Source organism: Sus scrofa, chromosome 14 (genome assembly GCF_000003025.6).
Source record: "Sus scrofa isolate TJ Tabasco breed Duroc chromosome 14, Sscrofa11.1, whole genome shotgun sequence".
Lineage (NCBI taxonomy): Eukaryota > Metazoa > Chordata > Mammalia > Artiodactyla > Suidae > Sus > Sus scrofa.
Window position 1 is genome coordinate 35,360,888 of NC_010456.5, and position 15,809 is coordinate 35,376,696.

Here is a 15,809-nt window from a genome sequence, read left to right on the forward strand (position 1 = left end):
TCTTCTTCAAAGCTGGTGTTTAGTGGCCCTGGGACTGGTTCTGGGGGTCCTGGAATGAAGAAGCCTTCATCAAGTAGTTAACATCTTCCCTCTGTTGGGATTTTAGTTCTGCAGAATAGCTCAGAGATATTGATTTGTGTATCCTTTGATGGAGAACCAGGATCCTGCCCCAAGGCTGCACTGTTGTTTCCTGGCTGCTTCTCCCTGGTCTCTGCACCTCCTCCCTTCCCTGATTAGCAAGTGTTTGAACCTGACCTTTGGAACTCAAGGAAGGTCACAGAGGCTGAGTGAAGCCTATTTCCTAAAAACAAGAAATGGGGGAGAAAGTCTTTGGTGCCTAGGAACCCCCCAGTGTCCTGCTTTCTTTCACTCTGCCTGACTCCAAAACCCTAGCTGCTCTTTACAACTGCTATAGACTAAACTTTTGTCTTCCCATTCATATGTTGAAACCTAATACTGGAAGAAGGAAGGTATTAGGAGGCGGGGCCTTTGGAAGGGGATTAGGTCACAATGGTGGAGCCCTGGTGATGGGATTAGTGCCCTATAAAAAGGGAGCTCAGCTGCTGACTTGCCTCACCACCTGTAAGGAGGTTATAAGAAGCTGGCTACCCACAAACCAGGAAATGTGCCCTTCACCAGACACCAAACCTGCCAGCACCTTGATCTTGGCCTTCCCAGCCTCCAGAACTGTGAGAAGTAGGTATTTGTTGTTTATTTTATTTATTTTTTGTCTTTTTGCCTTTATGTGAGCCACTCCCATGGCATATGGAGGTTCCCAGGCTAGGGGTCGAATTGGAGCTGTAGCTGCCAGCCTACGCCAGTGCCACAGCAACTCGGGATCCGAGCCGCGTCTGCAATCTACACCACAGCTCACGGCAACGCCGGATCATTAACCCACTGAGCAAGGGCAGGGACCGAACCCCCCACCTCATGGTTCCTAGTCAGATTCGTTAACCACTGCGCCACGACAGGAACTCCAGGTATTTGTTGTTTAAAACACCCTGTCTATGGTATTTTTGCGGTAGATGCCCAAACTAAGATAATAACTCTCCTAATGGAGCTTCACTCCTTATCTTCCTGGAAACAGAATGAGGCAACTCTCCCCTTGAAACCCAGCTTTCAGTGATCTGGCTTGTGACCATTTCAGCGACAACAGGTTGGAGGAGTTAGTGAAAGTCAGGATAGACCCGGGGCACACACTTTAGGCCCTCCTGCCAAAGTGTGATTTCTTTGTGTGCCTTTCCAGGGATTAGCAGCTGCCAGTCAAAGGTGTTCAGGGGGCCGCCAACTGATGCCTTGGTTTCTCAGGACAGTGACTCAGTCACACATTTACATGGGCATGTTAATTATCAACAGCTAAATTTCCTCCATGTGTCTTTTCTTCCACCTTTTAATTAGAAATCATCCAAGCATCATTTACCATTTGTTGCCTATTCTAATTTGGGTTTGTCCTCTGCTTGGAGCCAGGATGAGGTAAGAGGGGGCAGAGGGCTGGTTCCAGGGCTGAGGTGTGTGGCAGTGCCCCCACAGTGAGCCTGTAGGAGGGAAGGCTGTAGTCTCCCTTCCAGCAGCATCCTGGATGTGGTAAAAGAGACAAACAGATGGTTCTAGAGTGAGGGGGGCTGGAGCAAATGTTTTGTAGTTTCCTCTGGTAGTGACAGACTCTTAAGTGTCACTGTCTGGGCAAGGTCCATTCAGCATGTCACCCTCAGTCAGGCTGCCCAGCTCCCCAAAGCAAACTGCATTACTAGCCTTAAAGCTCATTAAGCTCCAGTGCTGTGTGTCCTGCCAGGAGAGGATGGAGAGAGCCAGGACTGCAACCGGGCCACCCCCACAAGATGGCCCAGGGATCCTGCCAGCTGGTCACATACTCCAGGTGCCATCGTCCCCTTGAAGAAACTCATGTTCCCATTTGGGAAAGAGGGAGAGGGCAAGAGACTGGTAATTTTCCATTTTCCTTCCCTGGATGACTCAGAAGGAATCGAAATCTGTTCCCAGCTTGTTTTACTACTTCTGTCATTTCTCTTGCTGAGCCGCACAGATTGAAGGCTGGGGGAGATTCACGCACACCCACTCCACCTCCTGACCGGGAGTTCTTTCCGCGATCTGCTTCCCTCCCCACCTTTGGAAGCCTTGCATCTGCCTGGGGCCTGCCTGCTCGCCTGGAGATGCTGCTTCTCTGCCGTGGTTTTATTTAAGTGAAAATGCCCCCTCCCCCTTGGTGGCCCGGGGATGGTGGCGTTCAGAGGGCCCAGATGTGAGGTTTTGGTCAAACATCACTGCCTTGCAGAATGTGCCACAAATCCACAAGAACACAACCACAACAGGCTGAGAAAAGTCCCAGAAGTGCCCTGCCTTCTACAAATACTCTTGTAGTGTTTGCTGAGCAAACTTGGTCTTCCTCGGCTCCATTAAGTGACTCAGAAAACAAGGATAGGAGTTCCCGTCGTGGCGCAGTGGTTAACGAATCTGACTAGGAACCATGAAGTTGCGGGTTCGGTCCCTGCCCTTGCTCAGTGGGTTAACGATCCGGCGTTGCCGTGAGCTGTGGTGTAGGTTGCAGACGAGGCTCGGATCCCGCGTTGCTGTGGCTCTGGCTTAGGCCGGTGGCTACAGCTCTGATTCAACCCCTAGCCTGGGAACCTCCATATGCCGCAGGAGCGGCCCAAGAAATAGCAACAACAACAAAAAGACAAAAAAAGAAAAAAAAAAAGAAAACAAGGACACAGTTCCTCACCCCCACGGTCCACACGGACCAGGACTGGCTATGTCTGCCTTGGGCCCAGAACCATCCAGGTGTCAGGAACACCCTGCCATCTCCCCATCTGTGGCTGTCAGGCATCAGGATGGAGACTCGCTGGGTAAACCAGAGGGGTCCTAGGAGGGAAATTGGCCATGTGGCCATCTGCCCTGTGCTGGGGAAGTGCCCGCAGGAAAATGAGGACCTCCCCCCTTTTGGCAGGGTTCTGCCAAGTCCAGGAATGGAAAGAAGGGTTCATCACTCCTTTCACTCCTCATGTTTCATGTGTCACCAGATCCTGCTGAGGGGACCACATGGACCTAGGTACATCCCCACCTCCACCACCCTGACCCAACCACCATTGCCTCCGGCCTTGGAAGTTCAAGTGCATGCAACCTGATCCTTCTAAAGTATGTATCTCTTCCAATTACTCCCTTGCTTGATGAAAGTTGCAAGGATAAAGCCCAAACACCTGAAAGCAGGTTTCCACCCTCCAGCATGCAGACTTTATTAGTCCAGGATCACAGCTTCCTGATGGCTTCACTCACACCTGCCTCTGAGCCACTGTGTTGGCTGTTCCCTCTTCAGGGAATAACCTACCTGCAACATTTGAGGCACTGCCCTTGGCAGCTTCAACTTTCTCAGTTTCTTCAGCTTGACCCCATTCCCTTAGCATCTTCAGCTCAACCCTATCAGAGCAGTGGCTGCTCTGAATTTTCATTTCCTGCCTGTGTCTCCCAAATGCTTAGAGTAACTTATGGGCCGACCCAGGGGCTGGATCACTGTGATATGTACGCTTCCTGCACCTAGTGGGGTACCTGGCATTTGCTAAACTCATTGGAGAATGTCTTCATGACATCTTGAAAACAGGCAGTCTTGGATAGAAGAAAAAAATTTAGAGGGAAAAGGGAGGTAGCCATCCATTTAGAGAGTTGCCCTCCAAACTGTTCTAGGCATATAGACTCTTGCCAGCGGTGTGTGTCTGTTTTCTCTTTTTGTGCATGTCATCTTCCCAGCCAGATTATTGCCAATCTGAGGGCAGGTCCCCCTCTGTCTTTTAAATAGTGGGACTTAGCATAGTAAGGCAGTGGTTGATAAACTTTTTCTATATATAAAGAGTCAGATAGTAAATATCTTGGGCTTTGTGGGCCAGTCTCTGTTGCAGCTACTCACTCTGAATCTTGAATACTATGAAGACAGGATGTGAGGCCTGGTGCTGCTGCAGCTACATTGCAGCCATGAGAGGGAAGGCTTAAAAAATTACAGAAATGCCATCCCAGATGCCAGCTTTGCTACGTTTCTGTATTAGCATGGAGTGAACTTGGAAATGCTTATCTCTAACTTCTTGATAAAAGGGAGAATACCTGTCTGTGATGTTTATGCCAAGGATTCTTCACTAATAGTCTAACATCCTAAATAACCTAAATAATTCTCTCTTATTATATCATCATCTAAATAAAGGCTCAATAACACTAAGAGAAGGTAATTTAATACCTTTCCTCCTGCTGTGGCTTCCCAATCTTGAGTCTTTCCCAAGCAAATTTTGTGGTGAAAACCTAGGTGCCAGGGAACCAGGAATGCTGAGGAACCCCAGCTGGGAAGCATCCTCTGTCTCCTTGCCTCAGTCTTAGAGAAGCCCAGTCCTCCCTTCTGCATGTTAGATCTAAGGACTAGCTGGATGAGTGTGGCACGTGTGAAAAGTGAGATGGCAAAACATTCTCACCCAAGAACAGTCAGGGGAGAAAACTTGAGTGTTCACTTGCCATTGTTCTCTCTGGCCAGTGAGTACCTGTGTCCCGTGGCATTGACCACTCACTCCCAGCCTCTGCGATGGGTCTAACCCTCATCCTGTGGTGGGCCCATGCTCTGAACCCGCCAGCAGCTCTGCCCTGGATCCTTCATTGCCTCTTGGTTCACTCAGCATTCAACAGAGAGCATCTCATGTTCCTACAAGCCACAGCTGGGGCACCAGCAGCACAAACAAGACAGCCTTGTGACCCTGCCACTGGGCATCTTCAGTCCCCTACTCCCTCATGGAGAAGGCAAACCCCCCAGACCCAGGGGCACCTAGTGAGGCCTCCTGGAGTTATAACAAGCCTGGCCCCTTTAACCAATCTGATTGTCTGCAGTACATTGGAAGGGGCAGTCTGCATCATTGCCATCATGATTTCTTGAACACCTACTTTGTGCACAAGCCATATCCTGGGAGGATGGAGACCCTAAAAGGCACCCAGGCTGCAAGGCCCAAGTTGTGCATCATCGATACAATCATCTCTGCTACGCACTGCGAGCCCACTGTGTGCCTGCCCTGCCTGCTCGTCACTCTGACCCTCACAGCAACTGTACAGGGTAAGTGCCCTGGTGTTACTCTCGTGCTGGAGCCAGGGGGTTAGGCCCAGAGAACGGCAGAAGGCCACACAGCTGACGATGGGAATACCTGGCCTCTATGTGTAGCTCTAGTCCAGCAGATCCCAAAGTCTGGTCCTTGGTCCCCTAGCATCAGTGTCACCTGGGAACTTGTTAGAAAGATAGGATCTTGGTCCCCTAGATCCATCTCTGGGGTGGTGATCCGTGTTTGAACTAGCCCTCCAGGCTTCTGACACCCATTCAGTCTGGGGCCCGCTGACTCCTGAGGCATTTTAAAGTATTTTACACACAAATGGTGTGGAGACTATAAAGCATTTATTTGTCAGCAGGGAGTTTTGGGTGCCTGAACGGCTTTTATCAAGGATTACTCAGGGAACTCTTCGTTTTTGTTTTTTCCAGTTAATATTCTCCTTATTACAGACACAAATTTGAAATACCTAGTTCTCTAAGATTTCATGTAGAATTTCTGAATCTTACTACTTTGCTTATAAAGTGACTGTATTTTACAATCACTTTTGCTTCTATAAAAACAATTAAATCCTCTTATGTACGTTAAGTGCACCAGCCAATTTAAGACATTTGCCTTCTTAAGCACTTTTCGAAGTCTTCCTAAGTACACCATTAAATCATATGCATCTACTAAGTGGTATTTTTAAATACAGCAAGCCTTAACTTCTCTTCAACAGTAGCCTACAATTTGCAGACACAGTAAAATCCTCTGACAACTTCCAAGTTAAAAATCTGTCCAATACAACAATGTGAATACCCTTAACCCTACTGAATGGGTACGTTTGAAAATGGTTAATTAAGTTGGTCAGTTTTATGTTATGTGTATTGCACCATGACTGGAAAAAAGTTGGCAATCATTGATTGCCTGGGTCATGTACAGTTGGAATCACAAAGCCTTTCTCTTAAGAAATGTTTCAAATTCTTGTAAACATTTCAGACTTTAAATACAAAATATACATGGATTGCTTTCCAAGATAATACAGGATCAGGACAAATAAAAAAACCATGATTTTGCTTTCCTTCATCATCACTGTAGTAAATAAATACTCTTTGAGGGTGAGTATTGTGCCAAGCAAGTCCGTGTTCCCCATCAAGTACAGAACACTGCAAATTGCTCTTTGGCCAGGGAGGAAAAATTGATTTTTCCAGGGACCTCAGCTGAACCCTAATTGTAGTCATTCTGCTGATGGAAGATTCCTCATCACCCTCCACACGGATTCCCTGGATTGGATGACAAATACCCTAATTCGTCCTCAACTAGAATCTCTAAGCTACACACTGAACCATGTCATCTGTCTGCTCTGCTTCCTTCCTTGCTGAATTCTTCCACCTGCCAGGCTCAAGGCTCTTATGGAGAACTTTCAGTGCACCCCGCTGACTTCCTGTTCCTCTTACTCTGTAGCATTCCAGAAAGGGAAGCCGGTGGTACAAGTTGAAGACAGCAGAGAAGGACTTTCCAGAGAGGGGAATTTAGGATTGGTTTTTGGAGAATGCACCAACAGGGTAAGGAAAACTTGTGAGGTGAGAGGAATTCAACCTAGTCCAATAAATAAACTAGTGGCTGGCACACTGTTTCCACACCCCCACCCCCTGTTGAGTGAATCCCATTTGAGATGCTTGTCCATCATCTGTGGGTGGAGGGCAAAGTGAAGCCAGAAATGGAGTGAGGAGCCCCCTTGATAACCATGAACAATGAGACTGGAGGTGCAAGAAAAGGTTCTGCCCTGGCTTTCTCTCCTCCTCTCTCCCTCCTGCAGCTGGCAAGTGGTACTTGGCCCTGCAGTGAGTTCAGCCAAGTGTGGTGTTCCCCTGCAGATGTGAAAAAAGGTGGGAAATGCCTGGATTGAGTGTCCAGATGGTGCAATGCCTGTGGGGCAAGGGGAGGAGCAGGTGGAGGCTAGCGTCATCCCTATCCTGGGCACTTGTATCCAGGGAGGACATCAAAAGAGCCTCAGTGTCCACCAAGGAAGCCATTTACAACCAAACAACCAGCACAAGTCCCCAGAGGATCTGTGCATAAGTTGACACCCCAAGAGGTCTGGAGGGTGATCCAGGAAAAAAATAGGAGCCTTCCCAGCCTTGCCACATCTGGGAGATCCGTTGCTCTTACAGGGGAGCTGCCTCATCCAGGGGGGTGAAGATGGGCCCTCCACCCTGAGAGGGCCAGTAGGAGAAGGTGGGGGACTGTGCCTTTAGAAAAGCCATGTCATTTCATCCTCGTGCTACTTTGCAGGATGGATGCTATTGTTATCAACCCACTTGACAGATGAAGAAACTGAGGGTACTGAGTTGCCCCAGATCTCAAGAGGGTGGAGGAGGATGGCTCCCTAGGGAGAATGGAGTGGGGCTGATTTTTGGTTGGTCTCAGCTTCAGAGGCAGGGAGCCCCACTGGTCTCAGTGGTGTTTGATTTCCACCCCCATGCCCTAGGGGGCAGCAGAGCTTCATAACTGACCATACTTTGCAGTGGCCCAGACCCAGGTTCAAGTGTGGCTTCTGTTACTCACCATTGTGGGCTGCTCCTTTAACCTGGAGGCGCAGGTCTCCATTTCCCAAGGGTCTCCGTTTCCCGTGGGTGGATGGAGAGATGACTTCCCCAGAGCATGCTTTCTCATCCCTGAGTCAGGATAGGCACACTCCCGGGAGGGCTCACCCGCACTGCTCCAAGACTCTGTGTTTAAGGTCTAGGCACCTTCGCAGCTGCCTGGCGCCGGGGCAGCTATGGTTATCCCAATTACCCAGAGGCAAAGAAGCAAAGTGAGGAGTTCCCACAGTGGCACAGCGGAAACAAATCCGACTGCAGATTCGATCCCTGACCTCTCTCAGTGGATTAAGGATCTGGTGTTGCCATGAGCTGTGGTGTAGGTCCAGACACAGCTTGGATCTGATGTGGCTGTGGTGTAGGCCAGCAGCTGTAGCTCCAATTTGACCCCAGTCTGGGAACCTCCATGTGCCATGGGTGCAGCCCTAAAAAGACAAAAGAAATGTGAGTTCCCCATGGTCACATGACCACTAAGAGGCAGGATTTGAACACAGGTCTTCCAACTGCACTGGAACCACTGCACCCTACCTGCCTCCCAAATCCCTCACACAGATAGAACACGCCCCCAGTTCACTGTTAGTACTGAAGGGCTGTGATGGAAGTGGTCGCTCCTGATATTGCGACAGCATCTACAAGTTTCCTGGGGAGGGAGACTGCACCCACCACAGAGATGCTTTGAACATCCTTCATACAAAAAAGAAGTTCTTAACCAGCAGGCTGCAAGTTTCTGAGTGATTTATAAAAAGCCTTCTGAAGTCTAGAGCCTTGTAGCAGGCGGAGATGTGTTCTCCAAACTAAGAATAGCTGCAGGAGCCTGTTGGGAGATGCTTTCTGGCTGACATCAGACAGAGCAAAGCAGCCCCCTTCTTCGCAGGCAGGAGCAGCAGCAGCTTGAGGGGGATGTGGGTTTTCTCCAGCTGCTGGTACAGCCTCCCTGCATTTCCCCCTGAGAGGGGTACACTGAGCCTGGGGAATCTGATGAAGGGGGAGGAATGGGGCTGGTTGACCCCCCCACACACAAGGTGGGACTTCTTGTCATCTGCCACTTCTCCATCGCCTCATCACCCTATTGTTGGCTGAATGCTGCCACCTGACCGTTAGGATGGGGACAGAGATCGGCCGGGGAAGGGGTGGGCTGGTCCCTGGCCAGCAGTTGGGTTTAGATGCTTCCTGGGCAATGAGAGGGCCCAGGTGCCTGCATCCTGTTCACCCCTTCCTTGTGGGCACCTGAGGAGTTTCTAACAGGTGAGGACCCCAGCCCCGACCCTAGGCCCCTGTGCCAGATGCTCTGGGGGATTTTTTTTTTTTTTTTTTTTTTTGTCTTTTTAGGGTCAAGGCATATGGAAGTTCCCAGGCTAGGGGTTATATCGAAGCTACAGCTGCCAGTGACTCGGGATCCAAGCCATGTTTGTGACCTCATCACAGCTCACAGCAATGCCAGATCCTTAACCCACTGAGCGAGGCCACAGATCGAATCTGCATCCTCCTGGATCCTAGTCGGGTTTGTTAACCGCTGAGCCATGAAGGGAACTCCCCCTCTGGAGGATTTTTATGGGAAATCTGCCATCTAAGGAAAGAAGAACTCCAATCTGGAACTTGCTTAAAGCCTCGGCAGTTTAACTGCTGACTTTTTCTGAAGGTAATAAATTCTGGGATGAGATTAAATACAAAGATGAAGTCAAACTAAGGTTCAATTCTGGTTCCCCACCAGGAGCAAAGAGCTTGTAGGGGAAGAATTAGCGGGTTGGAACAAAGGAGAAGAAAGAAAAAGGGAAAAGTGAACAATTTAAATGGGGGGAAAAATACTCTTTAAAATTATGTCTTGCCATACGCAAGCACTCATGCACAGTGTGTTACAGGCCATTTGCATATATATCATGCATATTAATATATATTAATATTGCACAGGGTCATGTGCATAAAACTATATGGACCAAACCTCATGATCACTAGGGGATTTTTGAGGGTAATTGTGGCTGCACACGATGTTGACCTTGTACCCTGGCTCCACGAGACTTAGCCCCCCAAGCCTCAGTTAGCCCACTTCTGCAGTGCAATTTTTGCCTTCTGACATCTAGGAGGGGCTGGAGCAATTAACTTTTTTTGTTTTGCTTTTCTTGTGTGTGGCATGCAGAAGTTCCCCGGTCAGGGATCCAACCCTTGCCACAGCTGTAACCAGAGCCACAGCAGTGACAAGGCCAGATCCTTAACCTGCTGAACCACACAGGAACTCCTGGAGCTATCATCTTCTAAAAACTCATTGTACCTGACTTTTTCAGAGTGTCTGAAGCATGCTTCCTCTTCAAGGAAGGCCAAAAAACTACCATCCTTCTTAAAAAGAAAAAGACTAAAGCCAGAGAGTGTCTTGCCCAGGGTCACACTGATATTCTTCCCACATTCGTAATGCTTCCTTTGCTGAAATTGTCCCTTCAGAGGGTGGCTCTGCCTGTGAGGCCCCAAACACTGCCTAGTTGAAGAGGCAGAGGGGAGGTAATCGGCAGCCTTGGAGAAGACTTGTGGTGCTACCTGTGAACCATCCCTAGGTGCACTGGCATTGCAGCCCTCAAGGCTGAAGTGCCACTCTGATCTGTGGGATACAGGTTTAATGAGCTGCGTCTTTTCTTTCCACACAGCTGCCGGGCAATTGGTCTCGGCGCCAGGATGCCCCCAAAAAACACTGTAGCAGAGTCACACCTGTGCACCCAGGTGGCAGAGGAATCACACCACGGCCATGATGTTATTTGTGATACTCCACCCTGGAGGCAGCTTTTCTTTCTTTTTAAAAAACTTTTTAAAGATTTTAATTCCATTATAGTTGATTTATGATGTTCTGTCAATTTCCGCTGTACAGCAGAGTGATGCAGTTATATATATGTATCTATATAAATACATAGATATATATACTTTTTCTCACATTATCACAAGTGACTAGATAATAGTTCCCTGTGCTATACAGCAAGATGGAACACCTTTTCAAAAACACCAGCAACTGGGCCCTACCCCTCAAGGGATTCTTTTCCTTTTTTTTTCTACCCGCAGCATGTGGAAGTTCCCAGGCTAGGGACTGAGTGGCAACGCTGGATCTTTTAACCTTCTGTACCTGCGCCAGGCTAGGGATTGACCCTGCACCTCCGCTGTGACCTGAGCCACTGCTGTCGGATTCTTAACTCACTGTGCCACAGTGGGGACCCCCCCCACAAGAGATTCTGATTCCAGGCTTTAAACTTCCCAGGTGAAGCTAACTGCAGCTAGGATGGAGACAGTGATCCTCAAACTTGATAGTGCATTGGAATCACCTGGAGAATTAAAATCCTTTGATTTAACTGGGGCCTGGGTGTGGTCCGAGCATTAGGGGTTTTAAACACTTCCTGGGTAGCTCAGATGTATGGCCAAGTTTGAGAAAACTGCTCTGGTTCATTCTGTACCTGATCTCTTGGCCGCTCCCTCCCCAGCAGCCAGGACTGCCCTGCAGTCCCCAAGTCCTCCCCAAAGAGACTGTGGCCTCATGTGGCTGTTTCTAAAGATATATCTAAATCTAGATCTATATCTGTACATCTCGAGAAAATTCTGTTCTTGACTTTTGAATGTCAAGAAGCCCATCTAAAGCCATGAGTCTCATGGTTGCACCTTCCGCAACAGGAAATAAAGGCTGCATGGCGCAAAGACACACCAAGGACAGAGAGGGTAGGGGCCTCTGCTGTCAGCCAATCCTCAGATCTCACCACACCTCTCTGGAGGGTCCTGGCTATTCAGCCCTGCATGCACACTGCAGGATCTGAGTCCACCAGCACTCCCTCCTCGGCAAGCACTCTCCTGTTCCTGCTGACCAGCAAGCCAGGGGACCCCACGGTGGTGAGTTCGCTCTGTGCCTGCCTCCCTCTCCCCAGGAATCCACCCTGTGACATCTTGTGACTGGGCTTGAGACTCAGGGCCCTCTCTGTGCTCCCTCCCTCCATGGGGTTTAGACCTGCCCAGGGGGACAAGCCAAGGACAGTCACCAAAGTGTCCTCTTTATCACCAGCTGAGCACAGCATCCCCCATGCATGTCAGCGGATGCAGGACACTGCCCTCCACCCAGTCCCCACCAAGAAGCAGCCAGGACAGGAGCTGGCCTTGAGCTAACAGGTGACCAGAGGCATACTTGCCCATCATGGAGCACCCTCCACGTACCAGCACTGCATAAACCCTTCCCGGGAAAGTTTCACGTACCCATTATACAGATGGAGACCAAGGATTAGAGACCAAGTAGTTGCCTAAAGCCAAAGACAGGATCTGAACCCAGATCTCCAGCCCCACTTGCAACCTCTGTAGCAGAAACTCCCATATCCGAGAGCACATAAAAGTCACCCTGTGATTTTCCCTCAGTGGGTCCCGGGAACTCTCATCTTACGAGAATGTGGGTGACCCTGACATCAACGGTCCAAGGACCAGCTTTGGAGAGTCACATTGCCTTCCCCCCACGCTGCTCTGAGTCTTAGGACCTGCTCTAGGCCCAGCCATGTTCCTTCTTGCTATGTGACCTTGTCCTCTCTGAGCGTCCTCCTCAGTGAAAATGAGAAGGTCGAGCTAGGCAATTCCGAGGGGCTCTTTAATTCCCCACTGGAGTCCACCAACTCAGCCCCTGCCTGATACAGTGGGAGTCGGGGAGCTGCTCCTCCTCCTCAGGCTTCTCTGCCCACCAGGTCAAAACACTAAACCCTGCCCAGGATTTTCACCTGTTTTGACATGCAGTGGGGCACGTGGAAGCCCCCAAAGCACTTTTCTCTCCCACCCCCACCCTGGGGTCTCTTTGGCAGAAGGAACATTTCCTCTGCTTAAAGAGGCTTGAAAGAGCAGCTGAGAAGTGGCCTCTTTCCTTCACTTGCACATCTTTCTTTCTGCATGAAGGATGGAGCCGGCTCTGGTTCCCATCTCTGGTCCCTGCTGTCCGTAGCCAGCGCTGAGAGGGCTGCAGGAGACAGCACAGAGCAGGGAAGATTGCCCAGTCAGCGAAGCGCCTGGCTGGCTGCTGAGTCAGCACAGCCTGGGGAGGCTCCTGGGCCCACCTCTTACCCCCACCCTGCCCAGCCTGGCTGGCCCAGATGGGGGTGGGGGTTGCCTGCTGCATCCCGTCCCAAATAAGCCCCAAATTATTGGCTATGCTGACTCTGAACCCCAACATGTATTTAGCGTGTTGCCTCCCAGGCACTCTGCCGGGGGTCTCATTTGAACTTTCAGCCACCTCAAGAGCAAATGAGGGAGGGGAGGAGGAAAGGGTTGGCAGATCCTGCCCCCTACTCCCACCCCATGCCTGGGGAGGAGCTGAGCTGTCTGGCAGGGTCACAGCCACAGGACTGCCCTGCTGGTGAGTTCCTGGTCCCCGAGTTGCCCGGCTCAGCATCCAATCCCAGCCCTGCCACCTCCCAGCACGCTGGAGGGCAGGGCCTGCCTGAAGGTCAGGTGGCTGAGGGGACAATACTTAATAGTGGAGGATGTGCTGGAACCGAGTTTTCCTCTGGTCTGTGCCTGAGGAAGGGCACCAAGGTGGCCCTCAGGGAAGGGTCTCCGTCCCTGCACCCAAGTATGGAAGCTGTTCCCACAGGTGCCTGGGGACAGCGAGGCCGTGAGAAGCCTCCTCTCCATCCAAAGGGGCCTCTCAAGTCCCTGCACAGTCCTGGGCACCAGCCTGCCATGCCTTTTGTGAAAGGACTTCAGGGAGTTGCTGAAGGAGTCTCCTGTGAGTACCCGCAGCCCCCTCACCTGCCCCAGATGTTTGGGGTGGTGCATGGTTTCTTCATGTGTGGTGGTCAGATGATGCATCAGAGGCAACATAGGCCCTTATTTAAAAGGCCTATTCCTGGGCCCACCTTGTCCACAAGGGACGTTGAGGTACAAAACCATCTGAGAACCCTGGGTGGCAGCCAGGTATTGTTTCTCTAAGCCCTCATTCCTTGCGCTGATAGTGGTGGGTGGGGGTGGGGTGGAATAGGCACATCCTATGATGCTGTCTTAGGGTTCGACAAGGTGACATACTACAGAAGGTTCTTAGTGCTCAGTAAAGGGGATCTCCTGGGTCATTGCTCAGTAGCAGAGCCAGCATGGGGCAGCCTGGTTCAACAGATGGAAGGAGGGGGTTTCCTGTTTTCTTTCCTTCTGCCAGTTGTGTAACCTTCAGTGCAGACACCTCCATGAGGTACATGTCACTGGATGGTGGGTCGGGGGCTTGGACCTACCAGGGCTCTGTCACCAGTAAACTGGGTGAGATTGAGCATGTAATCTGAACCCCTGTGAACCTCCTTCCACACCTGCAGACGGGAATGCTAAATCACCCAGTCACCACTCACCTGGCTGTGTGGCTCCAGAAGGTGCTTTTGGGAAAATCATGCAGTTACCTACGTGTCCATCAGCAGGTGGGTGGATAAACAAAATGTCTTCTTCCCACACCATGTAATATTCTTGTGCAATTCAAAGGAATGAAGTACTGATTTGTGCTACAATGTGGTTAGACCTTGAAAGTATCCCGCTAAGTGAAAGAAGCCAGACACAAAAGGTCACATAGTGTGTGACTCCTTTTATATGAAGCATCCAGAATAGGCAAATCCATAGAGAGAGAAAGCTGGTTAGTAGGGGGCAGAGAGAGTGGGTCATTGAGCAGGTAAAGTGTATGTGATTTCTTTTTGTGAGATGAAAACGTTCTAAAATTGCAGAAAGGATTGCATAGCTCTGTGAAGATACTGAAAACCATTGAATTGCACATTCTACCTGGGAGATTGTATGTGAATTCAACTGTGAATTATATCTCAATATAGCTATTATTTAAAAAATTACATCAGAATCACCTAAAGTTTTCATTTCTAAAGCATTCCTGGGCCTCCTGAGTTAGAACTCTGGGGAAGGGCCCAGGAATCTGAATTGAGACGAGAACCCCAGGTGATATACATGCACACAGAGCTTAAAGAACCATCCCTCCAGGAAGACAGCCTGGTCAAAGCCATTTCCACAGCACTGGGGTCTTGCAAGTACAAACCCCATCTGAATTAGTCTTCTAGGGCTGCTATAACAAGTGCCCACAAACCTAGTGGCTTAAAGTAATGCCAACATGTTATCTTGAAGTTCTGGGGTCCAGGAGTCCAGAATGGACCTCGCTGGGCTAAAAGAAAGGTGTTGGCAGTGCTCTGTTCCTTGGTGGAGACTCTAGAGAAGAAACTGTTTCTTGGCATCTTCCAGCTGTTAGAGGCCAGCCACAGTCCTTGGCTTGTGGCCCCTTCACCCGATTCAAAGCCGACAAATGCCCAGTAGAGTCTTCCTCACATCAGGTCATGTCACTCTTGACTTCAACCCCCCTGCCTTCCTCTTTCATGTGTAAGGATCCTTGTGATGACATTGGGACCACCTGGATAATCCAGCTTAAGGTCAGCTGATTTGCAACCTTAATTTCCTCTTGCATGTGATATTCCTAGGTTCTGGGGATCAGGATGTAGACATCCTTGGGGAATGTTATTCTGCCTTTCTTACTGTTCTGCTCTTCAATGGTGTGGAATGTCTCTCCCCACATGACAGACACTGAGCAAATAAAAGTAACCCCAGGAGTTCCTGCTGTGGCACAACAGGATCAGCGGCGTTCGATCACCAGGATCGAGCACCAGGATGCAAGTTCGATCCCTGGCCTCGCACAGTGGGTTAAAGATCTACCAGTGCCGCAGCTGCAGCATAGGTTGCAACTGTGGCTCAAATCCGATCCCCGGCCTGGAAACTCCACATGCTGCAGAGCAACCAAAAAAGAAAAAAAGAAAAAGGTAATCCCAGGGGAGCCCCCTCCAGGGCTATTGCCTTTATGTCAGAGAAAAGGTTCCAGCAGGGTGTTCCATAGCCTGGTTACCACTGTCTCCTTCCACAGCTGCTACCTTCTGCAAAGCCTGTCCCGGCACTCGATGTAAAGTGACGGCAAAGTTAAAATAGATTTTGGGCCCCTGCCACCCCTTTCTGCTTCTTTGGAGAGTTTGTTTCTTGGACAACAATGCAGAATTTGAAGCCCATCCAGGGACAAGCTTCCATCTGCCCCTTGCAAGTTCCAGTTATCAGTCACTATTTAGAGTTATATAAATAGGAGTTCCCACTGTGGCTCAGCAGTAACAAACCTGACTAGTATCCATGAGGACACAGGTTTGATCCC

At 49.9% G+C, this 15,809-nt stretch overlaps 1 long non-coding RNA gene across 1 annotated transcript; it reads left to right on the top strand.

Annotated features, from left to right (window-relative positions):
- LOC110256789 lies at positions 2,667-6,904 on the top strand. The gene is made up of 3 exons (XR_002338777.1): positions 2,667-3,150; positions 4,870-5,089; positions 6,519-6,904. It is a non-coding gene; the product is annotated as an uncharacterized LOC110256789 (long non-coding RNA).